Source organism: Lactuca saligna, chromosome 1 (assembly GCF_052625555.1).
Source record: "Lactuca saligna cultivar CGN05327 chromosome 1, ASM5262555v1, whole genome shotgun sequence".
In the NCBI taxonomy this organism is placed as follows: Eukaryota; Viridiplantae; Streptophyta; class Magnoliopsida; order Asterales; family Asteraceae; genus Lactuca; species Lactuca saligna.
In genome coordinates, this window is record NC_136417.1 from 176,062,461 (window position 1) to 176,079,685 (window position 17,225).

A 17,225-nucleotide genomic window follows, 5' to 3' on the forward strand; every position below is an offset into this window, starting at 1 on the left:
ATAACATCGCACCTACACTTGGAAGGTACTACACAATGCCCGATGATCTCCCCTCATAGAGATCAAGCAACCCCAATTATCCTGACTCTCCAAAGAAATCCCCAGGAACTTCTGATAACGACTGCCTCTAGTCCTTCCAATACCTCATACCACTCCACTACCGGACATTTCAACTATCCAATAATAATCTAACTATCAGACTGGAAATACTAAATCACCATACTGCTCATCCTCGACTTCTCAACCAACTTGTGAATCATCACTGGAACAGGGACTCCACTCCCACACTCAATACCCATAATAGACAAAAGACCCACCACCCTGTTGTACTCTTCTGGATTACCCGTTGTTACGGCTAACACACGCCCTATTATACTCAATTAGGGTGCATTCAAGCCCTAGAACATCTTAACCCCAACTGACAACCTGCTCACGATATATCATTATCTCGCAGCAGACATGCCGCCAGATACTCTTGTGGGATATCGTCATCACTATCAACCCGTAAGGTTTATTCCTCACCCCAAACCAAAGTCTCACTCCTCTTATGTTTTTTCACCGAAAACTGGAATAACACTACTCAGGTCACAGAAGGTAACATCTCTTTTATCGGCTGATTGCTCATCTCAGGCTGCAATTCTCCATGCAATCCATCTCTACTCATCCTCGAGTCTTGCGACTCTATCTGACATCTAACCAAATATACCTTGGAATTATCTTGACCCTCCCCCCTCTCAAGGGATGCTTCTATGAACTCATTCATGATGGCCTTCTGGCCTCATATACTATCGTATCTGATCCTCACCAATCAATCATGACTGGTTAACCGAAGAACCACAAGTATCCTTGCCACAAGTCATGGTACTTAATCCAGGACATCACCTCTCATTCTGTTACAATGCACAGTACCCAGACCATGGCATCACTCCTCAGTCTGCTACGGTGCATGGTACTCGAACCATGACATCATTCCTTGATCTGCTATGATGCATGGTACTCGAACCATGACGTCACTCTTCAATCCGCTACGATGCATGGTACTCGAACCATGACATCACTCTTCAATCCACTACGATCCATGGTAGTCGAACCATGACGTCACTCTTCAATTCGTTACGATGAATTGTACTCGAACCATGACATCACTCTTTAATCTGCCACCAACCATGGTACTCGAATCATGATGACTCCTCTCGATCACCTCTAGGTCTCTCATCCCTACTTGTTTCCCTAGTACCCTAAGGATTCTTACTTGGACTGCTCATTGATCCGGTGTCTTCAGTCGTATGGGCCATATACTACCCCCACACTGCATCAGTATTCATCCCAAGTCCTCCTCCTAGGATCCCAGATCACAAGTACTCTGATCTCGCTATGCATAGTATACTCTCCAACAGACCTCTCATAAGCTCCTCGCTGCTACTTACTCACTCTCAAGAATCTCATAGTAGCAGAAATCTCCTAGGCTAAGGCATCACAAATCAGGCCACTCTAGTCGTAATATGATTACATATCCTACTCTTACATGCATATCATATTATATCATAACTCATAACACATAATGTAAGGGTATTTTGGGAAATCACCGTTCGGGCGCTGCTCTGCTCTTATCAAACCTTTTACTCTTTTAGAAAAACTTTTTTTATTTAAAAAAAATCTCTTAAATCCTCAGTTTGAGTTCAAATACGCCCGAAGGTGGATCCGAATCCCTCAAACTAAGGCTCTGATACCAACTTGTAACACTGTAAAAATTTAAAATAATTTTTCATAGTTTAAAGCATAATTTTAGACACAATATTAAAAATCTCATTGTTTCTCATAACAAAAAAAAAAAGTCAAAAGCCCAAGATCATAACATATGTAAAACTCTGCACATGTGTGTAGTGATCATGTCGGCGCCTTCCTGCGATCCTCATTGGTACCTGAAACACATCACACAAACATAGTAAGAACAAGGCTTAGTGAGTTCCCCAAAATACCACATACAACACATACGCCACTCGAGGCAACTGTACGACCCTCTGGTCGATGTGTCTCAGCGGGACCCTCCAGTCCCGTAGATCATTGGACTCTCTGGTCCGGTCATAGCTCGTTGGGCCCTTCGACCCGGTCTGTCTCGTTGGAACCTCTGGTTCGGTCTGAATCGTTGGACCCTTCATTCCGATCTATATCGTTGTACCCTCTGGTCTGGTCTATACAACACATAACATAATCATAACACATAGCACATAAACACATACATACTCATAGCATATATGACCCTCTGGTCTACACGTAACTACCACTTTAGGTAATGTATAGTGAGAAGACTCACCTCAGGTGAAGAACAGCTCCTAAAAACGCTACTGCCATGCACCAGCCTCTAACTCTGTACCAAACACACAATTATCTCAATTAGGAGCTAAGTCTAACTTCCCACTTATCAGGTCAAAGGATAGGCCACCGACGAGCCCACCAATGCCCTAAGCCCATTGGGCCCACCAAGGCCTAATAATAAATGGGCCCACACACAACCCAATTCCTAAACAGAAAGGCAAGCCCACCCCAAGGGCCCTAAGCACAATTATACCCTCCCCTGGTCCAAAACTCTATTGCGTGACGTCCAAAATCCAGGCCCAAATCCTAAAGCCCAACACAAAGCTTAGCCCAAAAACCCCCAGAAGGAGTTACGCGGGGCATACCCCCTTTGGTACGCTCGGCGTACCTAGACGCGCATTGATCTGATCGGGGCCTCAAACGACTACGCTGCGCGTTCCTAGACTTACGCCCAGTGTAAGTCCCAGACTTACAATTCCTCTTATTTTGATTTGAATGGGTTAACACAAAACCTCAAAACTCAGATCTGGACATTCCTCAGTCTCCCAAACCATAAAGTCGACACCTTTTAGGCCTTTGCATGGCTGAAAAGGTTATAGCTCACTTCAACCTTTTATCCCCTTTTCTCTTTATGACCAAACTCATGCATGACTCCATAACCATGACCACTACTAGAAAAAAGCCCTTTAATGACGCGCAAACAACAACACGCGCTGACAGTGGACACGCATTTGTGCGTGCCCTAAAAAATAATGTCAGCTTTGCAAAATGTGAAGGATAGAAGACACACATTTTTTGCGCGCCCTAAAATTAATGTCCAAAAAAAACAAAGAGGGCGCCTACCGTAAAAGGCGTATCGTGTAAAGATGTCATTTTATATTTTTTTAGGAAGGCGCGTTCTCGCTTGTTTTTTCAATCGACGATGGTAGGAAATGAAATCCCAAAAAATTAAACACCCGCCTAATGCTTCTTCTCCTTCAACAATCCTCTAACAAAGAACCCTAACCCTAATTCTATTGTGAGGCCCTAAGCCGCCATCACCAGTATCAAACTCCATCACCAACATTGAATCCCAAAAAATTAAACACTCGCCTAAGCCCGTCTTCCAGTACCTTGATCTGTACTCTCTCTCCTACTCTTTGCAAGCCCTAAGCCACCATCACCAGCATTGTACCCCATCAGCTCTAAGCAGCCATGGATTCTGTAAAGAGTGTTTGTCTCGTATGTCTTCATTAGCGCCATCAGACACTACTCTTCTCTATCCACGATGTCGTCGAGTCTCCGTATGTTTTCATCAGCGCCATTCGACGAAAAGAGCTAGGGCTTTGAACCACATCTCAATAAATTTATCAACGAGATCCAACAGCTCCTCTCACTCAAAACACCTTCGATTGAAGGTTATGTGACTCCTTACTCTCCTTATTCTCTCCTCTTCGTTGTCGTATGTCGCCCTCCCTCGCTGTCTTCTTCTATCTATGCCCTTCTACTTCTCCCTCGCTGGGGGCCATGATACCTTCAATTTTCGTTTGCATTTCATTAGCTAATTTGTTTCTTTGGGATGCGAATTCAAATCACATGTTCTTCTTTGGCATTTTGGAGGTGGAATTCAGGTTGTATTACAGGAGAGTGGAGGAAGGGAAACAATATCCAATACTCTGTAGGAGATTAGCTAGCTTAAACGAAGAGTTCATTTCACATAAAAGTCCAACAGGTGGGTTCGATTTCATCTCCGGGAAGAGGATTGAACAAAAACTCATCGATTACAATCAAGAAGCAGAAAGATTTTCGGGAAATTCCAATTCTAGTATCATTTCAACATCTCTCAACAATCTCTAATTCTCTTCCACTTCATTTAATCTCTTAACATGACTTGATTTAGGTTATGCATATGAAGAGATATTAGAAGTCTCACCTCATCATCGATTCATTGCATACACCATGTATGACAAAGACAACGATTTCTTCAAATTATGTGTGAGAGATTTGAATTCATGTTCTCTTTGTAGCAAGCCACAAGCTGATTGGGTCTGTAATGTGGCATGGGCTAAAGGGGGTCAATCATTGCTATATGTTGTCACTGATAAAAAAAAGAATCCTTACAGGTATCCTATATAAGTATATACAACTTTTTCTAAACTCTATATCTCTTATCTAATTTAAACATTTTATATTTCTTGTATATGATTGTAGGATATATTGTAGTATGCTTGGATCAAAGGATGAAGATGTGATACTCTTAGAAGAACCTAAAGAAAATGTGCATGTTAACATCAGATATACCAAGGATTTTAAGTTTGTGACTGTTTATGTGTTTTCAACCACATATTCAAAGGTATTATTATATACTAGCTTTAATTGTTTTTATTTCATTGATTTTTCTTTCAAGAATCATTCAAACTTCAAATTCTTTAGGTTTTTCTTGATCAATGCAACTGATCCTCTATTTGGTTTAACACTTGTGTAGGAATGTGAAGCTTGTGCACATTGCATTATCGAGCATCATCAAGGCTATCTTTATCTTTTTACCAATGCTAACAAAGAAGGGCAATCAGTAAATTACCATTATATCCTTTGTAGCCCTCTTCACTCTTCAAGTCCAAGAAAGTGGGAGGTTAGACTTTCTTTTGAGATATGTTGTTTTTTCTTAATGAAAAAAAAAAGACTTTCTTTTTACCTTTTTTTCAAATGTTACAGAATGTATTTATTGATAACAATGATTTGGTGATTGAGGATGTTGACTTTTGTGACACATTTGGTGCTTATTGTTAAAGAAGGTGAAAGATTCAGGCTTAGTTCAGTTGCATTGCCTCTTCCAAGAAATAAGTTTTTTTTTTTTTATAGTTTTATTAATGTTATGATGATTCAGATTCATATATTGTTATTTTCCTTTATTGGGTATAAAAATTTGAGACATTTTTGCCCTTTTGTCTAACAGGATGTGTTCCATCTTAAAGAGTTGGGATTACATTTTCTTCCTCTTCAAGAATCTGTTTCCCAAATCTCACATGGACCAAATTATGACTTTTATTCACCAATCATGCGATTTACAATTTCATCACCTGTGGTATGTTTCTGTTAAAATTTTATGACGAACAAGCCCTTACTTTTTGTTTACCATCTGAATTTGTTTTCTTTTCAGATGCCTGATGCAGTTGTTGATTATAATTTATCAAATGGGGAATTTGAAATCATTCAACAACAAAACATGCTTCAAGAAAGAACATGTGTTTTATATGGCACAGCTTCTGTGGGACCCACAATAGATAATAAATCAAATAGTAATAACTATGGGGAGTCAAAGTCATGGAATGATCTTTCTGAGTTTTATGGTTGTGAAAATCATTAAATGGTTTCTAGTGATGGAGTCAAAGTTGGTTTGACTATTGTTTATTCACATAAAAGGAAAAAAGGTGAAAATCCTGGATTGCTTCATGGACATGGTGCTTGTGGTGAGTTGCTTCATAAAAAATGGTGTAATGAGTCAAAAAGTCTTCTTAATCGTGGTTGGATTCTTGCATATGCTGATGTTAGGTTAGTTTTTTTTAATTATTAAATCTTGTTCAATAATTAATATTGTTTTTTAATATATTTATATAGGGGAGGGGATTATAACAAAAGGGAAAAATGAAAGAAACAACACATTTTTATTTTACTTTCAAAAAAGGTCATAAAAGACCTTATATATTGAGTTTTTCCAGGATAAACATCATTTTATTTTTGAAGATCTTGTATTTTTCCATTTTTCCAAAAAAGCCCTCAATTTTTTTTTCTTCCAAAAAAACCCTCTTTTTTCTGAAAAAAACCCTCACATTTGACAAGTTTTTTGGAAAGTAGCTGCTAAAAGGGCCAAATTGAAAAAAATGAATAAATACAAGGTCTTTTTCTGAAAAAAGTAACATTTAAAAATTGTACTTTTCATAAAAAAATTATACTTTAAAAATTTACCAAACTACAACACTTTTAATAAAAAAATCTTATTAGAACATTCTACTTTAAAAATTGTTTACATTACTATAATTTAAAAAAAAATAATCGAAAGTACGTTGCTATTTATTGTATATAAGTATATAACCCAAAACAAAACATTATTATTATTTGTTTTTTTTAATAGTTTTGTTGTATTTTCAGTTGTGGAGGTGGGAGAGGAAAGAAATGGCATGAAGATGGAAGAACTATTAAAAAAAAATTCAATTAATGATTATATTTGATGTGCAAAATTCCTAATTAACAATAAAATTATACACCAAAATAAATTAGCAGGTTGGGTAAATTAGTAAAATAACATATAATTTTTAATATTAGATAAAAAAATTAATAAAAAATTGATATATTCCTAATTCAAATATCTTTATGTTATATTATAATAAGGAAAAACTATTCATTAAATGTATGTGTGGGATATCAAACTTCTATGTGAAAAGTAAAAACTACATAGGCACCTACCCGCTGTTTTTGTCTTTTATTTAATTGTTTATTTATTTTCATTAATGTCTTGATTTGTTTAGTCTTATGACTTGGATATCTGAGGAACTAAAGTTTAGTTGATGAACAAACCGATCAAAATTAAAAGAAAGGTTTGAAATCAGATTGCTTAGAATGACCAAAAGATTAGAAATCAGATTGCATGCAAGTTGTTTGATCAAATGCCCGAGAGAGATTACCTTCTTTATATGTGATTAAATTTCCCATTTTTAAAAAAAAATTTAGCAAGTGAAGTTTCAATTTTACAATTAAATGAAAACAAAATCAACCGCTTAGACTTTTATTCATTTTTTTTTTATAAAAATGTATGTTTTTCTTACCCGCCATTCCTGACATTGGATAGCTTGCATGTCCATGACACGTGACAATATTAAATACATCAAATACATGTATTCTAACATCGCTGGCTTTTTGTTGTGTTATAACAGGTTCTACTTGGAGTGCCTCACAATTCCTATATTTTTTGTTGGATTTAATCTTCCCAAGGTAAATCTAAGTTCTAATATATTGCAACTAACATACTTGCAGTTTATATCATCAAAATCTAAACTACATGCAAGGAATATGTATAGTGTTTTTTTTGTTGCTGCTATTGACTCGTTTACCCTTGAGTATCCATTAATAAGATAATGTGAGTTAGTAGTTGTTAATGATTCAGATCTTTGTAATATGCTTTTGCAAGGCAATTTCTTATATTAGGCAGCCAACAGCTCCCTAACCCTTGTTCAGGTTGGTTTTAGCTTTCCAGTATAGTGTTCCTTATGATGGAATCATGGCTCATTCCATCACAACAGAAAAAAAAATTATTTGCTTTGGGGGATATTCGCATAAAAACCCTAAATTTTTTCAGAAAAATACGGTTTTACCCTAACATCACTTTTTGGTGGGTTTAGAGGGTGCTGCTTTCCCATAAAGACCAACCTCTGAACTCAACAACCAGATAAATTAGAAAAGGGTATAATGGGAAAACCAATACTTTTTTTGATTTGGAATTGCTTCTTCATATATTTTTTTTAATGAACAAAAGGGTATAATGGGAACACCAATATTTTTTGTAAGTGGAAAGATAAATTAGAAAAGTGGATGATTAGCCTCTGTATGATGAAATTGTTTTGGAGTTAGACCAAATGGAGAAAGTATCTGATATAGAAGATATCTTGAGTTACAGTCCTGCTGCTGAACTTAAGCTTCAGGCATGATTATGATCATTGTTGTTAATATCTATTACATGTTCTTTTTTACTTATACATTATGTTAAAGACTATGAACATGTAGGAGTTGTTGGTGGATTCGGCTTCTGGTTTTGGAAATAGTGAAGCATAATATATATATATATATATATATATATATATATATATATATATATATATATACATATATATATACATATATATATATATATATATACATATATATATATATATATATATATATATATATATATATATATATATATTATAGTTTACAAACTGTAGAATGTGTTCAGTAGTGAATCTCATTGAGACAAAATATATATATATATATATATATACATATATATACATATATATACATATATATATATATATATACATATATATATATACATATATATACATATATATATATATATATATATATTATAGTTTACAAACTGTAGAATGTGTTCAGTAGTGAATCTCATTGAGACAAAATGGTAAATCTGCAGGTGGTTCAATCAATGTCATTTAGTAATATTTGGAATTACAGCCTTTGTAAGTTTGACTAAAACCTTCTAATTTTGTTTACTTTTTAACTTTGTTTTTGGTTTCATCTAGTAATAAAGTATCAACTATCAACAGTTATGTGGTAGTAATCCTTCTGAGGGGGTGTTTGTTGGGCTGCTTCTTTCAATGTAATTAACAATAGTGGTAAATAAAATCTTACTATTATGAAAATCTTTTGCTTAAACCTACCTTATTGACCTGTAGCTGATTAAACATTAATTTAATTATGCAGGTTTTGAATTTTTTGATGGAAAAGAATAGTGTTAATGCTCTTCATAGAAAAATATGTTGGTAGTTTAGGAAATTTGGCTAATAATTTAGTTAATTATATAAAAAATGTTGAAATGTTACATTTATCTACTATTGGAATGATTATTTGATGTATTACATTTGTCTACTATTGGAATGATTATTTGTATGACATTAACTTTTGTGCAATGTATTGTATTTTTTGTATTATGAGACATGAAATGCAAATTTAATTTGAAAATCAGTAAATCTATAAATAATTTTTTTAAAAAAAAATTAAAATTACGATACGCAAAAATGTGTGTCGCCTTCATTTATGACATGACCGTTCTTGACAGGGGCTTTCTTGATACGCATTGCGTGTCATTAACACACGTGTTGTAAGGTTACGACACGCGAATGCGTGTCATCTTCCTTTATGACAGAGCCTTCCTTGATACACATTGCGTGTCGTAAACGCGCATCGTAATTGCACGTCATAATTGCGCGTTGTAAATGCGCGTCGTCTATAGATGACGCGCAAAAGCGCGTCGTCTCTCTTTATGACAGGGCCTTCCTTGATGCACATTTGCGCGTCGTCTGATCCTTTTACGACGCGCAATGAGCGTCGTAAAAGGCTGTTTTTCTAGTAGTGGACCAAGATTGGATTTTTATGGCTGTACAACACACATATCACTGAAATGGGACAGACCTAGGTCCATGGAGTCCCTTTTGCTCACAAAGTCTCGATCTTTGGGACTTAAACCCTAGAAATGGACTATGAAGCATAAAACATGAAGGGCAAGGAAAGCTAGGAGTTGTATCGTGGTTAAGCCCCTGGAATCTCTAGACATAACTCATTAACTCTTTTGAGCCTATGATTATTATGGATAACGCTATCGGGAGGTAGACAACTCCTCACTCGTACGATTCGCTTGAGTGCATTTTACCATTTTATACACTATGTTTGCGATCCACATAATAGTCAATAGGGCACGATTCGGTCATTAGGCTTGGGTTGTGAACTCATGAATGGAAACTTGATGCACATACGAATCTTTATCCACATATGAAACCTATATTCTCATGTTAGCAACGAAACTTGTATACTTATTTTAGCAATGATAATTTTATGCTTACTATAGCAACGAACTTTGTTTCTCATTATAACAACGAACTTTTATTATTGGAAACTTATACACATGTTTTAACAATGAAATTGTTTGCCCCTTGTGGCAACGAAATTGATTGCTTATTTTAGCAATGAAACTTGTTTACTCGTTTGAGTAATGAACTTTATCTTCCATGAGAATATGAATGTTGCATCTCATTTGGGCAATATACTTTATCTCTCATGGTGACAAAGAACTTTATTTCTACAAACTTATTTACTCATTTTAACAATATACTTTTATTATTGGAAACTTTTATCAAAACATTGATTTCAATTCATGAAACCAATATTTTTTTGTTTATCTATGAGTACTCACCAACTATTTTTATAGTTGACGCTCGTTTTACATTCTTTTTCAGGAATCATCAAGTAAGTGGCACGTAGGGACACATCACTATTAGGAGCATTGGCGTGTGTTGTATTTCAATTTACATTGTAATTTATTTTAAAATTTATTCAATCCCATTGTAAATTTGTAATGATTTTAAATACTATGGTTGGTGTTGTCTTTTAACTTTTGCTATGAAACCCTTTATACTGCCACGCCTCGTCTTTTCGCTTTAGCGGGGTGTGATAGAAAATGGTATCAGGGCCGAAGGTTATAGAGAATACTGGTTTTCCATTGGAGAACCACAACTATAGCCAAAAAATTTCAAAATGTTTTTAAAATACTGAACATACTACTACTATAACTAATTCGAGTACACATTATTCGACTTTAATTAAGTATAGCTTGGCCAACTATGCTTAATTAAGGAAAGTTAATGCGAGGCTGGAAACGGTTATAGTAGAATTATCTTCCAAATAATTTTCAACTTAAACTTTTGAAAAACAAAATTTTTCGGTGTGCGTACAAGCATTGCATATTATAGGCATTCATCTAGATACACTTAGAAACTAAGTGCACTTTTATAACAATGCATTTATTTAAAAATATTATTACCCCATATCAAGTGCTAGGTTAACCACTTAGGTTATACCACTAGCCACTCTAGGAGCAATGCACTTAGTACTGAGAATGAGTATTCCTCGGTAGCTGTTGACTTCAGATGTAAGGTTAGTAGTTAGATATACACAAGTAATAATCTTAAGTCGAAACCTATACTAATTATTCCTCAATACCTCTTCATTGTCTTCGTACTATACTTACAACTAGGAAAAAGCGTTTCGATACTGACACGAATGATAATTGGAGCATCATGTAAGGAGGTAGATGAGTCGCCACTAAGTAATCACTTGGATACCATTGGTGGGCATTCCGGATTCGACTCACGAGGAAACATGAAGGTTTAACCCATACGTGAGACGCTATTACTACGCTCCGATTTAGCTCTAGGTTGTTTCCACCTTGAGCTTAAAACTTAATATAGGATATTCCTTTGACCTCTATAAAAGGTCGTAAACTACATTGACACCATAAAACGTTTTACTAACAAATTTTCTTGTCCTTTATTTTGGGGAAAAAGACATCAGTACTCGCCTTATACTTGCCTTGAACTCACCTTAATATTTAGGTACGATTAGCTACGCTAACATACTTATTCATTACTTCTTAATCTTCTATCAAAAAGTTATTTTGTTTCATCAGTTTTATTTATCATCGATAAAATACTTTATGATTAACCACTTCATACAACTTATTAGACCTTTCCTAACAATTTAAGCCATATTCTCGCTATAAATCTTTTGACAACTTGCTTTAACTTAACACTTTTTTCTTCAAAATGCAATTTAACCGATATTGTTTTTTATCTTGCTATTACAATCTCATATCAAATCCATTTCAATGGATAGATGTGCTTTTGCGGGCACATAAACCATTTTAAACATTGGTTGCCATTTTGACACGTTTTCGAAAAACTAGAAACATTTTGTTTTATAATCGTGTTTAAACTCTTTGCTACAAAACATAAACATACGACATTGAAGTTCATATTATGTGAAAAAGGTTCATCGAATCTTCAAAACATTTTTGTTTTGACACTTTTAACAACTTTCTTATTTAGACATTGTAATTTACTTTAATGCGTTTTCTCGAAACCCAACATGATAATTATGCAAATTTCTACTACAAACATGTTTCTAAGATATATTTAATTCCTAAATTTTCCAACACACATCATTTGTTTATTTTATTTCAAATTAGTTTTATAATCAGTGTTTATAAAACTTACAGCATTGCAAAACTTAGTGTTCACTTTTAAACTTCCAGCGACGTACTTTTGACAATGCACAATTATTCATCTAAATATGTTACGTCTTTACCCTATCCGTTTTAACCATTATTGGACACCAGTCAAAAAGGTCAAAACTGTTAGATTTCAATTGCAAGTTTTAGTGTTTCTTCTTTTTCACAAATGAAATTTAATTTAATAGATGACTTGTGAAGTTTTAGCAAACCTTAGAAAACACTTTAAAACTTCTACATTTCTATGTAACCATCAACATACATCAAATATTAAAGTTTGAAATATATCTAAACCTGATTTTAAATCTACCTATATGTATTGTTCTTATAATTTTAACAATAACAATCATTGTTGTCGCTACCTTCCTTTTTCTTTCCCCCGAACTTTATTTCTCGCTCTCCTTCTGATTTTAGATCTCACACGCCATAATAATAACATAATACATCGTTTAACATTGTTCTTATAATTTTAACAATAACAATCATTGTTGTCGCTACCTTCCTTTTTCTTTCCCCCGAACTTTATTTCTCGCTCTCCTTCTGATTTTAGATCTCACACGCCATAATAATAACATAATACATCGTTTAACTTTGTTTGTGTCTATTTTTCTTCTCCTGGTATCATGTTCGTATACATAAAGACTAGAAGTCTACCCTTTCGTTTTGAGCGATTAGTATGTGTATAGTCATGAAGCATACCTTTGATATAGTCAACTTGGATATATTCAATTACACATTTTATCATATATATCTTGTTTTTTTTTTTTTTGAAATCTACTATAAATAAGTGATCCTTATTTACATTTGCTCTTTCGTTCTAAATTCGGAAACTTGATTTAAAATGCAAGTTTCATTGTACTTTCCCGTATAATTAATGCACAAGATGAATACCCTTATGCGTATCATTTTTCTATATTCGGAAATTATATGTGAAGGATATGTTTCCTTATGTTTTTCTTTTCTTTAAATACATCAAAAGGTTTGAATTTTATGATTATCTATTCTCTAAATGATTGTTTTTTTAGAAACACTAAACTAAGAGTGTACTATTTTCAAAGATTGACATTTTTACACATTTCTTAAAATAGTATTTTAGTTTGCAATTTTCAGTGAGTTCCTAAACTCTCAAACTTATTTTCATAAGTATTCCGACTCCTTGTAAACTTGAATTTGTCCTCACTTAGATAGTTGGACAATTTCTCAAAACTTTAATACAAATATTTCTATACAAATTCCTTTAATGGAGACTTAAACCTTTAACCTTAATTAATCTTTATATTATTTTACTACTTCTTTGGATCGCCACACATGTATCTTCATTATCTTGGAATTATTACACATTTTGATAACAATGAGATTACTTATCATTTTAAACACTTCAAATGCTATCTAGATAATGTGATTTAAAATATCATAAGCTTTCATCGCCTCCATTTGTAACAATGACTCTCTAAATATATTTATTCTTCGAATAAGGTTTCATTATTGTAAAAGTAACTGTAGTAGTAATTATAGCCTCGAAGATCCTCAATCATTTCGTAATTTATTTTGTCTATGTCACTTAATTAGACTTTACATTTGAGATGTATCAAAACTTTGTTGCTTACCCTTAGTGCATATATTTAGGAACTTACCCTCGATCACTTGCCCTTTCATTTGTGCTACCTATTCTTATTTCAGAATATATCTTTTCCAGATGTAATATCCAACCCAGAAGTGAACAAATTGTTCCTAATCCCTTATTTGTTAGATGGTGAACTTACACTTAGTGCTAATTTAGAATGCAACATAAGGATCAATGTGGATTTAACGCTCAGTGCAGTTGGTGCTTCAGAAAAACTAATACCGCTCTCTTAGTTCAGATAATATCTACCTAAATGATCTTTTTCGACTAGGTCACCATGGTTGGATCATGATTTCCATGATCCTAACTTCCCAAAATCTAGACTATAAAACTCTTATTAAGGAAACACTAATTTGACTATAGCTAAAGAATTTGGTTCTTCCTTTGAGGAAATAAACCCAAAATAAACAAAGAAATCTTCAAGTCACCACCTCTCCAGCTATACAATTGTATTCAGCTGAATTCTAATAGAATGCGACACGAATTGAAAATCAGGACGAAATTCTTTCAACCGGGGGAGACTGTGACAATTGTCAAAATTCGAGTCGGTTCTAGATTTAACTAAACTTAGTTGCACACATAGGCACGACACATACTAGAATTAGTAACTAGAAGCTATGTTATAACCTACTAGAAACTCAGAAACAAGTAGAATCGAAGGATGGTGTACTTAGATTTCCATTGGTTATGTGAATTTTACAACTACTTAACTGTAGAGACTATCCATATTCGGATAACTCTTTGGCTCAAATACCTTTTCATGAATCATATACACACATCATGCACTTCACCTAGAAGTAGAAATTAGGTCAATATCTCATAGAAACTTAAGTCAAAGTTGAAGACTAGGACTAGTATACTTGATTCCTCAATTTCACTTGAATCTCGGAATCACTACATAGAATTCCAATAAACCGGTAAAAATGAATTAGAAACATTATTTCTAATTTGAATAAGGGTTATGAAACACAAAAATAATTTCATGTCTCAAAGATTCTATTGATTTTGACATCCAAAGATTTACAAATCTCAAAAACCCTAAATGCCCTAAAAACCTAAATTTATAAACTTTAACCTTAAAATTTCTATAAAAATAATTATGAAACTTATAATATGATCTTATAATAATTAAAATTATGAAAATGCATTTAAGTAAAATAAAGTTTAAGTCATTAACAGTTACCCTTAATTTATAAGTCAAAAATCAAGGTTTCATGAGCAAAAACTTGGTTAGGGTGTATATTGTATAAAAAGTTTGATATTTTTATAAAAGAATTGAATTCTTTTATAAAATTAAAAGGGAAGGAGGGAATAATACTCTCAAAACCGTCCACCCTCTTCCCAATACACCTCCCCTCTTCCCAAAACACATAATCACTTCTTTCTCTCTCACACTCCACTTTCACTCTCATTTTCTCTCATTTCTCTCTACCTTCACCACTCCATTTTCTCTCTTCCTCTCTCTATACCCACAAAATTTCTCTAGAAAATAAGTCCAAGAACACTCAAGATACACAAATCTTCATCATCAAGTGGTGTTCATTAAGGTAGAACACGGTTTCCTTTCATTTTCCATCATGTTTCATGGATTTTCTTTCATTCCCTTGTTCTTCTACACCATTCTCTTAGAAAATTTGTGTGAATATTCATTCACTTCACTTTTGAAGATGGTGGTGGTAGATTTTCACCAAAAACATCTTGCATGTTACAAAATGGTGAAGATCCATGACCTAAACCTAAGTCAAAACCATGGAAATGCACTTTTCTACACGTTTTGGTGGAAAATCACCACATGCATCCAATGTTTTCTTTCAAAAATGAATTTTGAACATTTCAAACTCGTTAATGATCTTCAAACAAACATGCATGTGACCATCTTCAAGCTTAGAAGCTAGATCATCAAAGTATGTTGTTAAAAGCTTTCAAATATGTTCCTGAAGAATTTATTTCCAAATAAATATCTAAAACTCCTTTTCTGACCAAATCCAATTTTTCCCAGATTCCCATTAACAAAGTAAGATGATCTGTAAATTTGCAGAAAATAATTCATTTATCTCGAATTAGTATAATTAATGCAACAAAATAGGGCAATAAATCATATAAAATACTTTCTAAGGTCTATGAATCCTAGGTAAATTCGTGGATGACCCTATGCTAAATAATGACTTCTCATTAAGTTTCATCGATTTTTGTTACTGTTTAGTGTGGTTTTGAATTTTCTTTTTGTTTAGCCCCAATAAATCATAAAACCGCTTTAGATAATTTGAAATGGGTATATAATAATTTTCGCAACTTATACTCTCTATGGAAGACTTAGAAAAATATTTTCAGAATTTTTCATGGAACCAATATTTTTTTGTTTATAAGTGAGTAATAACCAACTATTTTTATAGTTGACATTCGTTTTACATGCTTTTTCAGGAATCATCGAGTAAGTGGCACTTAGGGATACATCACTGTTAGGAGCATTTGCATGTGTTGTATTTCAATTTACATTGTAATTTCTTTTAAAATTTGTTCAAACCCATTGTAAATTTGTAATAATTTTTAATATTATGGTTGGTGTTCTCTTTTAACTTTCGCTATGAAACCCTTTATACTGCCACGCCTCGTGTTTTCGCTTTAGCGAGGTGTGACAGAAAATGGTATCAGAGCCGAAGGTTCTAGAGAATACTGGTTTTCCATTGGAGAACCACAACTATAGCCAAAAGTTTTCAAAACGTTTTTAAAATACTGAACATACTACTAGTATAACTAATTCGAGTACACATTATTGGACTTTAATTAAGTATAGCTTGGCCAACTATGCTTAATTAAGGAAAGTTAATGCGACGCTGGAAACGGTTATAGTAGAATTATGTTCCAAACAATTTTCAACTTAAACTTTTGAAAAACAAAATTTTTTGGTGTGCGTACGGGCATTGCATATTATAGGGATTCATCTAGATACATTTAGAAACTAAGTGCACTTTTATAACAATGCATTTATTTTGAAATATTCTTACCCCTTATCAAGTGCTAGGTTAACCACTTAGGTTATATTACTAGCCACTCTAGGAGCAATCCACTTAGTACTGAGAATGAGTATTCCTCGGTAGCTGTTGACTTCATATGTAAGGTTAGTAGTTAGATATACACAAGTAATAATATTAAGTTGAAACGTATATCAAGAAAGGTATGAGATAGTCAAGTCACTCATAAACACCAAGATGAAGGATGGAGAGTCCATCACGACCCACCTGCAAAGTATCTAGCGTTATATTGATCGTTTGCTCAAGCTAAACGTGAACTTCGATAAGGAGCTATCTATTGACATAGTCTTGCACTCATTGACTCGTTGCTATGATAAATTCAAGATGAATTATTAATTGAGCAAAGATGAAGTTACATTGAGCAAACTTCAAGGCTTACTGAGAACCGCTGAAGGTGGATTGAATGGAAAAGGTGTTGAATCCACTCCTACTGATG